The sequence below is a fragment of the Lissotriton helveticus genome, chromosome 3_1 (assembly GCF_964261635.1).
Source record: "Lissotriton helveticus chromosome 3_1, aLisHel1.1, whole genome shotgun sequence".
NCBI lineage: Eukaryota > Metazoa > Chordata > Amphibia > Caudata > Salamandridae > Lissotriton > Lissotriton helveticus.
Genome location: NC_136061.1, coordinates 1810080457 through 1810092537, shown reverse-complemented (window position 1 = coordinate 1810092537; position 12081 = coordinate 1810080457). Strand labels below are relative to the sequence as shown.

At 47.6% G+C, this 12081-nt stretch overlaps 1 protein-coding gene across 3 annotated transcripts in view; it reads left to right on the top strand.

The window, feature by feature from the left end:
• Positions 1-12081, top strand: part of KDM1A (lysine demethylase 1A) — a 1206177-nt gene that overhangs the window by 42118 nt on the left and 1151978 nt on the right. The window lies entirely within an intron of this gene.

Here is a 12081-nt window from a genome sequence, read left to right as displayed (position 1 = left end):
GTACTCCAACAAAGGAAAAAGGAAAGACAACCATAGTTCGCCTCCAATGAGAAAGCACCTCATCTGGGAGTACCTTATTTAAGATTCTATAACTACAAATACAAATCTGTAGACAATGACTGCAAATGGATAATAATAATGTTCCTCATAAAAAATTCGTACAATCCAGGGGCGAGTGGTAGAATAGTACAGCTTTTATTATCTTGCAAAGTATCTTTCAAAGTCTTGTTGGAGCACCTTGAGATGACTATTACCAGTCAAATTGTCAACTTTAAAAGCACGTTAACAAAGCCAAATAGCTTTGCACAAGCTATTTGGCTTTGTCAGCGTTTAATGTTAAAAAGAGTACCTGAAGGAGTCTGCAGCCAGTGGAAGACACTGGCCAAAGGAAGCAGTACTTGGTCCGTGCGCCACCGCAGGGACGAAGCATGAAGCCCAGGAGCAAGCACCGACCAAGAGGAAGCAAGGGAACAAGAGTGACATGAGAACAAACCAATGGTAAGTAAAGGTAAGAAAAGGGCGGGCTCTAAGCCCCTTTTAAGACTCTTTTTCTTCTCAAGAAAGTTTGGAAGTGCTGTGCAGGAGACACTTAAAAAGCCCCTGAAGGGAGGTCCATTCCAATTGTTAAAGGTGGACAACTGTGATTTTTCAAAATGAGCTCCTTCCCAAATGTTTTTAATGTTTGTAATGAGTTGAGATTGGAGTCCTCCCTTCAGACTCTTCCCCAGGGCTCCAGACAGTTGTAACATGGCCTCTGTAGCATGAGGATTTCCCCACCATCATAAATGCTCACTCAGCATTTACAAACTCTCCGAGATGCACTCCTAGTTCTCATTGAGCTGCTTCTGCTGCTTTACAATGACTTTGGCTGCTGCTGGATTTAGGTGCATTTACTAAAAGGATGCATCTCTTTATGGGTTAGTGAGAGACTGCCCATCAGTAGCCCTATACCTCAGGACTCCTGCTCCTGTGGCACTCTTCCTGCCCAAGTGTCGAGGAGAAAACATTTCAGGCAGTGCCAAAAACTCTGTGAATGCTGAAGCAATTACTTTTCTCCAACAGCACTCCTAGCCAGGAGATAGATAGCATGTGGACCCTGTGTCTTTGTGTCACATTGCCTTCCTCCAATGCATGCACCCATTTCTCCATCTAGACCCCATCTTCCTGATACATACCCACTCGTGGGTCTTGCTGCTTACTGTTGCTTGGAGAAAGCAGAAGTGAATGATTGCTCATCATGGTGGGAGTGAAATTTGGTGGGTGCAGGGTATCTGCCTGTGTATTGTCGGTTAGCATGCATATCTATTTTCCATGTGCTTGTCTTTCCCCGAGATTCTGGGGTTACTATTACAGACCATATTCTATATTCTAAAGGGTTCTCCTCCTCAATACCCCATCTTTGACAGGTCTGTGCATGATTGCTCTCACCTGCATGTAATGGAGGAATTGGCCCTTCATGAGAACATAATATCTCTGCAACTCTTCAAAGGTCAGCCTTCTCCATTCTCCCACCAAGTCACCAAGCTTTGAAATTCTCAACAGATCCCGCTGATTGTATCCCACCACCTTATGTATCTCTGCGTGGCCCTAGATTCTCATAACAGCATCTCAAAAGTCAACCTGCCCACCCAACCTGCTTCCAAGCTCAAATTACCACTGTGTAAGGCTCCGGTTGGCTCACAACAATGTCTGGTCCATATAGTTGCTCCACATAGCACTGGGAGGCCATTGCTGTTCTATCTGCCGTTAGAGATGGTTCCCTTTGAGCTGCAAAGGGCCATTTACTGCTAATATTTGACCCACCCATTAATACATAAATGATATAATAAATGGAAATGCGATCCCCCCTGTCCATCGGTCATCTCGTCAGGACGGACAGCGCCACAAGGGGGCCACCTCATTCCAGAGCAGGTTTCTCGTATCAGCCTCCACTGATTTAAAGAAGTAGTTGGGAACCTCAAGTAACGCATTTTGCAGGACATGTACTAACGTAGGTAGATAAATAATTTTAAATACTTCTGTAGGGGGAGACTATGCCAGAGCTCCACGTCCTCACGCAAATCAGCCAGGATCTGACACAATTCTTTTTCCAAGAATAGAGTCAGCTTGTTGGCCTATAGATACCTAGATAAGTAAACCCCATCTCCTCCCATACCAGTGCTCCCTGCCTTTGATTGTCAGGATGTGAGGGGGGAAAAGGAATTGAATTCCCCCAGTTAATAGTAATGCCTGAAAAGGAGCCAAAGACCATCAGGAACTCCAGGACCCTGTGGTAAATAAATAAATAATACCCTATTTTTGACTAGACATATATCATAACAGATAGCTCAATAAATAAGAGTCAAGATTCGAGGTAGTAGGAGTTTTGCAGGTTTAATACAGCATAAGGACAGGAACAGGACAACCTGCATAGGAATAGGATGGCAGGGCCCAGCAGCTGCTGGGGCTCGGTCTGGGATGAGCGCGCTGCCTTTTAATAACAATACATGAGCATATATACATAACGCAAACACATAGCATTACATTGCAGTAGGCGTAGCAGTGGGTGGAGCAGAAGGCGTGACGCGTAGCAGTCGCGAAAGATAAGAGTAAAAAGAGGTGTAACTGGGCGTATACATAGACATGTGGTGCAGACGTAACAGAATATGTCATGATTGGGGCGGAAACATTGGAGGGGGCTACCTAAGGAGCCGGGACCTCTAACCTGGTGGTGCGCGCAAACTGGCAATGACGTGTTACGAGGAGAAGCTGGGGGCTATGAACTCTGTGCTAGGAGCAGAGACTAAAGTCTGGAGGGTCGGAGCGACATGTACCTAAACAGTATCTAGTATCTGATGTTTAGAGAACATGTTGATATAAACCAGAAGTCAAGAGGGGAAAGGCTAACTCGATTCTAAGACTGGACCATGCATTTATTCTACATGTAGTGCGTGATGAAGAATATTAAATGACCATTAAATACAGTATTTCTCCTAACATGGAGCCGCATAGGCTAGACAATGACGGAAACTATTGATGTAGTTCAGTAGCTTAGGAATGCAGAGAAGGAGGACTAAACTGATAGCTGGAATCATAACATAGTCTTGGCAGACTCAGAGGCAGAGCCAAGCTGCACCGGGCACTGCGAGGCAGGAAGTAAGTGAAAGGTCGAGGATACAGGTGGGGGCTGGATCGCTCCTCAGCGAGGGTTCAGGAGACAGGAGCTGAATCTGATGTCCGGGCCCTGTTGAGGCCTGGAAACGGGGACTTTATAATGAAATAACGTGCACACTGAGAAACGTGGCAACGTAGCTTTACATAGGCCTGATATTCGTAGTATTCACGAGGACTGGAAACTGGCATACTAGAGGAGGACACAACTGTAATTGCGTCTTGAATCGGACATGGGGAATAACATATGCATATTGGTCATGCACACATAACATATGATGGATGACACGTAGAGACACAGAACATGGCAAAATTTACTTTTCCACAACCCTAGAAAGGGACTCATCTGGATCCTCAAGGTATAGCAAGACTTTGTCAGCGTAAAGGGGGATGATATCCTTTTGCTCACCTTCCCAACGCAGCCCCCTCAACTAGGGATCTGTGCATCTCCCCTGATCAAGTTCGCCAATGGTCCCCGCAAATAGGAGAGGCGATAACGGCCACCCCCTATTGGCTGCCCCTGCCTAATTTGAGCGTATATCATGAACTGTAATTCTTGCAGTTGGCTTGCGGTATAGGAGGTGCACCTATGACAGGAATGAGGGCCCAAAGCCCATTTACTTATGGAGGTTCATCAGATAGGGCTACTCCCAAGGAGTCAAAAGCTTTATCGGTGTCGAGCGCAATGTGGACTGCCAAATGTGATGTCTACGGGTCAGGTCTATAACCTGCAATAGACCATTTGCTAACACCTTGCCCAATATTTTGTTTTCTATGTTTAGGATAGATTTGGGCCGGTATGAAGCACACTCCTGCTGCACCTTGCTGGGTTTAAGGATAAGCACTATGGGATCTTGTCAAAGGTACCTGGGCAGTTTGTCCTGCGACCTCGAGATGTAAAACAAGGCTCTCTGTATTCTTCCAACATCCATCCCTATTCGCACTTCCCTGCCACTCATGATTATATTATTATCCCAAAAATGGCAGTTTCTTCTATTTGGAATAACAACATGTCTTGGAAGGCCTGACTCCTGAGGATTTTTTTTCATTTTAATGCTTCCCCCTGCCCCACCCCACCCTTGGAGAACCCTCCCATACTTGCTCCGACCAGATGTAGGGCCGGATTTGCGTCTTACAACGCCTTCTCCGCCCACACCGCAAAGTCCCCCCCCTGCCTCAACTGAAAAACATAGACATATGCAAAAACAAATTTGCAATTTTTCTCCCTCCTTTTTTTTTCTTCTTTTCACTTATAGGATCTTTATACTTATTTTCCCCCTTTTTTTTTCCATCCTATAAATCTGATGAATTCTTGTGTATATTCTTATTTTCTTTTTTTTCTTTTCATATATCTCCTTCTTATCGTTAAACTAGCTCGGAATCTATTTCTAACTTAACATACTAGAAACTAACTACAGGTCCCTGTACCAGGCGTTAAGTATGAGACATTGAGTAGAATGTTCAGGAAGATACGATGTTCCTAAATTCTGTTCTCAATATGTATCAGTTGGAAAGGGTGAGCGGTATGGTATAAGAACAAGAGCTTAATAGTTCTAATCAGTTAGAGTTTGCCCTGGGAATGATTACAGATGGATTCCAATAGTTCATCGGCCTCAAAGGGTGATCTGACGTTGTGCATTTTATTATTATACATAATCCGCAAAAATGCAGGGAACCTCATCTGGACTGTTGCTCCAGCAGCTCTAAACTTGTCCATCCTCTGACCCAGTTCCCACTGCCTATCCAGCGTGGATTTAGATAGATCAGAGCGTATTTCAAAAGGAAAATCAGGACCTTTTATAGTTTTTAGTTTGAGCGCAAGATTAAGGCTTTTTTCTTTCAGAGAATACGTCAGGAAGTTAATCAAAACTTTCCTAGGTTTAGTTCTACCGGGATTTAACCGGAAGGGATCACGATGGATTCTCTGTATATCCTTATCGAGCTCCTCTACTGACTCCTCGAAGTTTAGGGATTCCTTCAGTAATTTAATTATATAGGTCTTAAGGTCTCCACCTTCCCTTCCCTCAGGTATCTTCAGGAGACGCAGGTTGTTTCGTCGTGAATAATTCTCTAAGGATTCCACTCTTTCTTTCATATCGTCCCCTTCTCTGCGTAAAATTTGAATTTTTGACTCAGCTGCCTCCAGGTTTGCTTTCATCACCCCGACAGAACACTCCAATACTTCTGTTCTTTCTCCCAGCCCATCCACCTTCCTCTCTAATGCCTCACAGGACGTCCGGATATCATTCTGATTTGCCTTACAGATCAGAAAGTCATTGCGAATCTCCTCTCTCATCGAAGCTATTGAAGCTGCCAGGGCTTCCAATGCACTCTGTGTGGGTGAGCCTTTTGCTTTTATCTCCTTCGCCCTCGTCTCCCTCCACTAAATTTTCTGTGTTTTCTCGGAGTATCGCTACTTGCGCCCCTCCTTCATTTTCTAGTATATTTACTGATACGCTCGGTAGTGGAAGAGACGGGAGAGGTGGAAACTCCGCCATATCTGTTTTTGAGGTAGGAATTTTAAGCTCACAGTTACTGTTGTAATTGTCCAAGTTTATTTCTGTGGGCAAGAGAAGAGAAGGTGAACTTATATTATCACCTTTGTCTGAATTATTAGCCGGTATCAGATCCAATACCTGGGGCAGAGCTTTGAAATATGAACGCAGAGAGGGGGTAATTTTCCCAGAACTGCTATTCAAATTTAAGATTTTGGGCCCCCCTTGTGGACCACCTTTGCTGTTTTTTGATTTACTTTTTTTCCCCTTGGTAATAGATTTCTGATTGAGCCTCCCTTTTGCTAAATCTAAGTAAGTGGAAGTGGAGGGTTCTATTGTCGCCATTTTTTCTAAAGAAGGGGATTCTGGAAGTTGTAGTTTTTTCTTGCTTAACCTCTGTTTCTTTCCCACCTGCTCATTCACACTCTTGGTGCTCTTAACATTCGTTTTTCGAAAGGGGGTGTTTTTAACTTTATCTTTATCTTTGGGTTTGAATAGTTCAGATATCTTTAATGCTTTTGATACCTCCTTGCTCTCAGTAGCCCCCGCAGCCTCCTCTAGTTGTTCACAAATTGCGACGGTGGCATCGCAAACCCCTCCAATCTCACTCCCCTGTTCACACCCCTGTTCAACTCCGATTTGCCCTTGCTCCTGCTCCTGCTCTTGCTCTCTATCGCTCACTCCAGCCTCTGCTCCAGAGTCACGAGCCCCTTTCAAGGGAATCTGTGGCTGCAACAGTCTCTGTCCCGCTTCCCCAGTACAGCCCAGCCTACCTCTTAGCTGCCCCCGCGCCGAACGACCTCGGCGGAGCTCCACGGCTGCTTTCTGCCACGTGCTCCGAGGAGGCGGTGGGCTGCCGGGGGGGGGGGGATTGAAGAGTGTCGCGACGGCACATCCACAAGAGCCGCCCACTCCGCCAACAAAGACACCAAAAAGTCGAAATTGTGGTAAGAAAGTGCGAGCTGGCCCCGCTTCGAGCGCCCAGGGGATTCAGTACCGGTTCTACTGAAGATTCAGGGCTCCGCTCCCAAAAGCATTACTCCATTAGAGGGCAGCGACAGCAACTCTGCGGTGATTAGGATCCGGCGTCTGACGCGCGCGCCGCACTAGCCTGCGGTGACCTCTGTTCAGTTCCTATCTTGGAATGTCAATGGTCTGCGCGTGCGAGGTAGAAGAGAACGTATTTTACAATATGTACGAGACTCTCCAGCACAGATCATAGTCATCCAAGAATCAGTCATCCAAGAATCACATCTTTTAAAAAGTGAGGCCAACATAATACTAAAAAAGCAGAGATGGATAGATAAATTTATCAGTACTGATCACAACGCAAATATAAGAGGAATTCTCCTAATTTGCAAAAAATCTTCAAAGGTTCAGATTCTTCATTACAAGGAAGATCAAAGTGGTAGATGGCTCTTGGTGAATATGTCTATCAATGGTTGGGTGTGTAATCTAGTAGGATATTATGGTCCCAATATAGACGACACGTCCTTTTTAGAAACAATAAGGAACCATTTAACGACCTCTTCGGACCCAATAATATGGACAGGGGACTTTAATGTTGTATGAAATCCAAAACTAGACATATCCACCCATCGTAGTGGACAAAGAGGTTATGCCCCTTCTAAATCTAGACAGTCCCTTAAGGGGATAATGGAACAAATAGGCCTGGCTGATTTATGGAGAGAAAAAGCGGGTAATACACAAGGGATATCTTCTAGAAACTTAAAATACAAACATACCTCAAGGATTGATTTTGCGCTATTTAGTTATTGCCTCCAAAACTCTATAACTAGTATCAATTATATTCCCTCTCACCTATCGGACCATTCGGCTCTCTAATTTCATTTAAAACTTCCAGTTCAAACTAAACACCCTTCCTGGTCATTTGACCGCACTATCTTGTTAGATCAAGAGGAAGTGACATATCTGATGAGTGAAACAAGTATGTTCCTGGACATAAATTTGAGCTCAGCTTCCCTCGACAAGGTTTGGGAGGCTCTAAAAGCATTCTTGAGGGGATGTATAACAAACAGATCCTCCCACCAGCATAAAATATATAGATTGAAGATTAAAAACCTCGAACAAGAACTAGGAAAGATTGAGCAGAGGCTTGGAGCCTCAATTGGTACACCTCAAGATCAAAAAAAATATGTCTGACCTGAAAAACCAACTAGATAACATATTACAAGAGGGAGTAACGAAGAGATGGGAGGCAAGTAAAATCTCTCATTTTGAATTTGGAGAAGCAGCGGGTAAGATTTTGGCTTGGAAGGTCAAGGCCGATCAAGCCAAAAACTATATAAGAGAAATCAATGTTTAGGGCGAGAGTGCCGCTAGGATATCTAATCAAGAGATAAGTACTGCCTTTAGGGAATTCTTTGAGGAAATATACAGGGATGATATCCTAGACGAACAGCACACAAGGGATCTACGGTTAAATCAGATAACTTTACCGTCTCTTTCAACTATACAGCGCAAAGGGATTGAGATGGAAATTTCCGAGACGGAAGTGAGGAAAGTTATCAGGTCACTAAAACATGGTAGGTCTGCAGGTCCTGACGGGCTTCCAGGCGAATTATATCGGGCCTTGATAGATGTAATTGTCCCTATTTTAACGGCCCTCTTCAATGGAATCTTGAGGGAGGGACATGACCCCCCTAGATCCTGGGGTGAGGCCACTATTGTATTGATCCCCAAACCAGGTAAAGACCCAACTTTATGTGGGTCATTCCACCCGATATCATTATTGAACAGCGATTACAAGATCTTTGCTTCCATCATGTCATCTAGATTGGGTTCAGTAGTGGGGGAAATCATACACCAGGACCAGAAGGGATTTATCAAAGGTCGCCAGCTATCCGATCTAACGTATGATCTTGTGGGGGCAATTGATATTGCCTCTTCCTTTTCCCTTCCGTTGGCAACACTCACCCTAGATGCGACCAAAGCCTTTGATAGGGTTAATTGGCCCTATCTCGGTGCTGTCTTGAAGAAGTTTAACTTCGGTGAGAAGTTCTGTCGCACTGTAGCACTAATGTACAATGCACCATCTGCACGGCTTTTAATTAATGTTACACTGTCTGACTCATTTAAAATCTTGAGAGGTACAAGACAGGGCTGCCCGCTCTCCCCTCTCCTCTTCAATCTGTACATTGAACCATTTGCAGAAATTTTAAGGGAAGATGTACTTATTCCATCATTCAGATTTGGGGAGTGGGAAAGGCGGGTAGCTCTCTACGCAGACGACATTTTAATTCTTACCTCTGATCCGGAGACCTCATTTCCAGAGGTTATTAAGAGAGCCGAAGAGTTTGGCCGCATCTCGGGGTATGAGATAAACGCAAGTAAAACTGACATCATGGCATGGAATATCCCCAATTTACAGCTGGATGTGACCAACTCAATGCGATATCGGGGTATTTGAGTAGTACAAGATGTCGGTAAAATTGCTCAAGTCAACCTAGAGAGAGTGCTCAATGAGAGTAGGAAACTGTTAAAATCTTGGGCTAATCTTCCATTGACTATCCTCGGTAGAATAAGTCTGATAAAGATGTATATTCTCCCTAAATTTACTTTTATTTTTAATACCATCCCCTCGCATTCTTTTTTTTTTTTTTTTTTTTTTTAAATATATTTTTATTGCAGAGTTATAAACAGCAGGTAAAGGAAACAGCCAGTGCACTTGCGGGCCCCCCCGTCCAATAACAGTTCACGGTTGTACACAGCCATTCAGCCCGCATCCCGGAGGCCGGGCGGCACATCAGTTCGCTCTGGAGGAGCACAGCATAGTGTACGTCCCATTGGGACCCCGGCGGAAGGTCGATTTACGTATCTGCGTTTACCCCCCCACCCGCAACAACATTCCCGTCAGCCATCCCCATGGTATCAACGTAGTTGCCCCCATCGGGGCCTGCCCAAGGCTATATGGGCCTTCGTACCAGGCCGTCCCACCCAATCAGGCCTCCCGCCACTCAATACCCCCAGTCCCAGTAGTTCCAGGCCCCCACCAGCAACCCTTCAATGGCTTCCGGCCCCCCCCAAACCCCTCTACAACTAATCCCCCCAACGCCCCCCCCCCCTTGGCAACTGCAAAGGTGTGCGCATCGCTCCACCGAATTGGATGGTTCCACTACAGTGCTGAATGACATACTGCTGTGTTCGCCCTGCGGTGTCCAGCGGCTTAGTTCTCGCCGTCCACATCCACAACCAAAGCATCACGCAGAGCCTGTACCACTAACTCCCACGCACGGGCCGCATCCAGAGCCTTCTCATTCCCCAACTTCACCGCTTGCTTCATCCGGAGCACGCTCTCGCAGTCAGACCATCTCAGCAACTCATTCTTCCATCTACGCAGTGAGGGACCCCCCCTGGCCTTCCAGTGCCACGATATTTCCCTTTGAGCCAATATCAGACCCAGATCTATGAATTTACTGGTCACCTTGGTGTGCTTAGTATGCGGGAACCAGAGCAAGAGACACGTCGCCATGTCGAAGTCTACCTCCCTGTCAGTCACTTCATTCAGGAGTTCCCCTACCTCAGCCCAATAAGTTCCCAGTTGTGGACACCCCCAAAACAAGTGGTCCATGTCCGCCCCAAGGGACGAGCACCGGGGGCAACAGGCATCCGGCACCCGAAAGTGCCGCTGTAGTTTCTCCGGAGTTAGATAGGCCCTATGGAGCACATAAAAATGAACCTGCTGAAAGCGCGCGTTCCTGGTGCCCTTCCACGTGCGTCGCAGGATATGGCCCCATGCCGTATCCGGTATGGGCCGGCCAATGCTCCCCTCCCATTTAGCTTTGAGCCCATGGAGTGGTTCCAGCCCGTCGTGCAGCATCCTATTATGGAGGCACGTCACAGCTTTGAAGGTACCAGCCGCCATCACCACATATTGGCACGCCATAGTCGTCGCAGGTTCCAGGAGCCCCTCCTTCCAGTGCTTTTGCATGGCAGACACTACAGCCGCGTGTAGCAGGAAGCCCCCTTCAGGCAGTCCGAACTGGTCCCGGAGCACGTCGAACGGCGCCAACGCCCCATCTATATACAAGTCACCCACCACCTGTAGCCCCGCGGCCTCCCACTCCAGCAACGGGGACCAATCCCCTCCGTGCGGCAGAGCTGTCAACATCCCAATTGGGATCTCCGGGGCATAAGGCCGCGAGGCCCTCGCCCTCCGGAGGCTCCTCTGCCAGCACAGCCGAAGCGTTCGCTCCTCCATGGTGAGGGCCCGTAATTCGAGCCGTTGCTGCATAATAATGTACGACAGCACATGGCGCCGTATCCCCCGACCCCGGTCCTCCTCCGGCCCCCGGAACACCCTGGCCACGTTCTGCGTAAGGACCTGCAACTGCGCCGCTAAATAATACAGCTCAAGGTCGGGTACGGCCATGCCCCCCTCCAGCTTGGGGCGAAGTAGCGTGCTCAAGGCTATCCTGCGTCGGCCATGCCCCCATAGAAAGCCAATAATCATTGACCGCAGTTCCCTAAATACCCCCTGGGGAATCCAGACAGGTAGCGTTCGGAAATAATAAAGGAAGCGGGGGAGCGCCACCATTTTCAACAATGCTATCCTGCCCAGGACTGTCAGCGGGAGGGTCGACCAGAAAGACAAACTGCCCCGTAGGGACCGGACACAACGGCCAATGTTACCCTCCAACAGGTCAGCAGCCGAGTGGTAAATGCGGACACCCAAGTAGGTGATGCAAGAGGGTTCCCACGCCACACCCAGGTCGCTACTAGGGGCTGGAGATCCCGCTCTCAGTGGAAACACGCAGGTCTTTGCCCAATTGACCTTAAGGCCTGACAATCGGCCGAACTCGGACAGCAGATCCATCGCTCCAACCAGTGCCCCCGAAGTGTCAGCTAGGTACAGGAGCAGGTCATCCGCATAGAGCGATATGTGATGCCACCGCCCGTCACTCACTATTCCCGCATATCGATCGCCTGACCTCGCATGGACCGCTAAGGGTTCCATCGCCAGGGCAAACAACAGAGGGGAGAGAGAGCACCCCTGTCGTGTTCCCCTGCCAACCGGATACGCGGCAGACACCAAGCCGCCCAATCGAACTCTCGCCGTCGCCGAATTATACAAGACTCTCGTCCACCTCCGAAAGCCATCGCCCATGCCAAACCGCTCCAGCACTCCATCCAAGAAAGGCCATTCCAGACTATCGAAGGCCTTCTCAATATCCACGGACAGAACCGCCGGCGATCCCTCCCCATCCAAGATGGCGTCCATTATTCCCACCAGGCGGCGGATATTCATCGCCGTGCTCCTTGTGGGTATAAACCCGGCCTGATCCCTGTGCACCAGGCCCGTCATGAGCGGGACCAGTCTAGTAGCTAGGATGCGACTCAGGATCTTATAGTCCACCGTCAGCATGGACAGCGGGCGATAAGACCTCACGTCCGTGGCATCCCGGCCAGGCTTGAG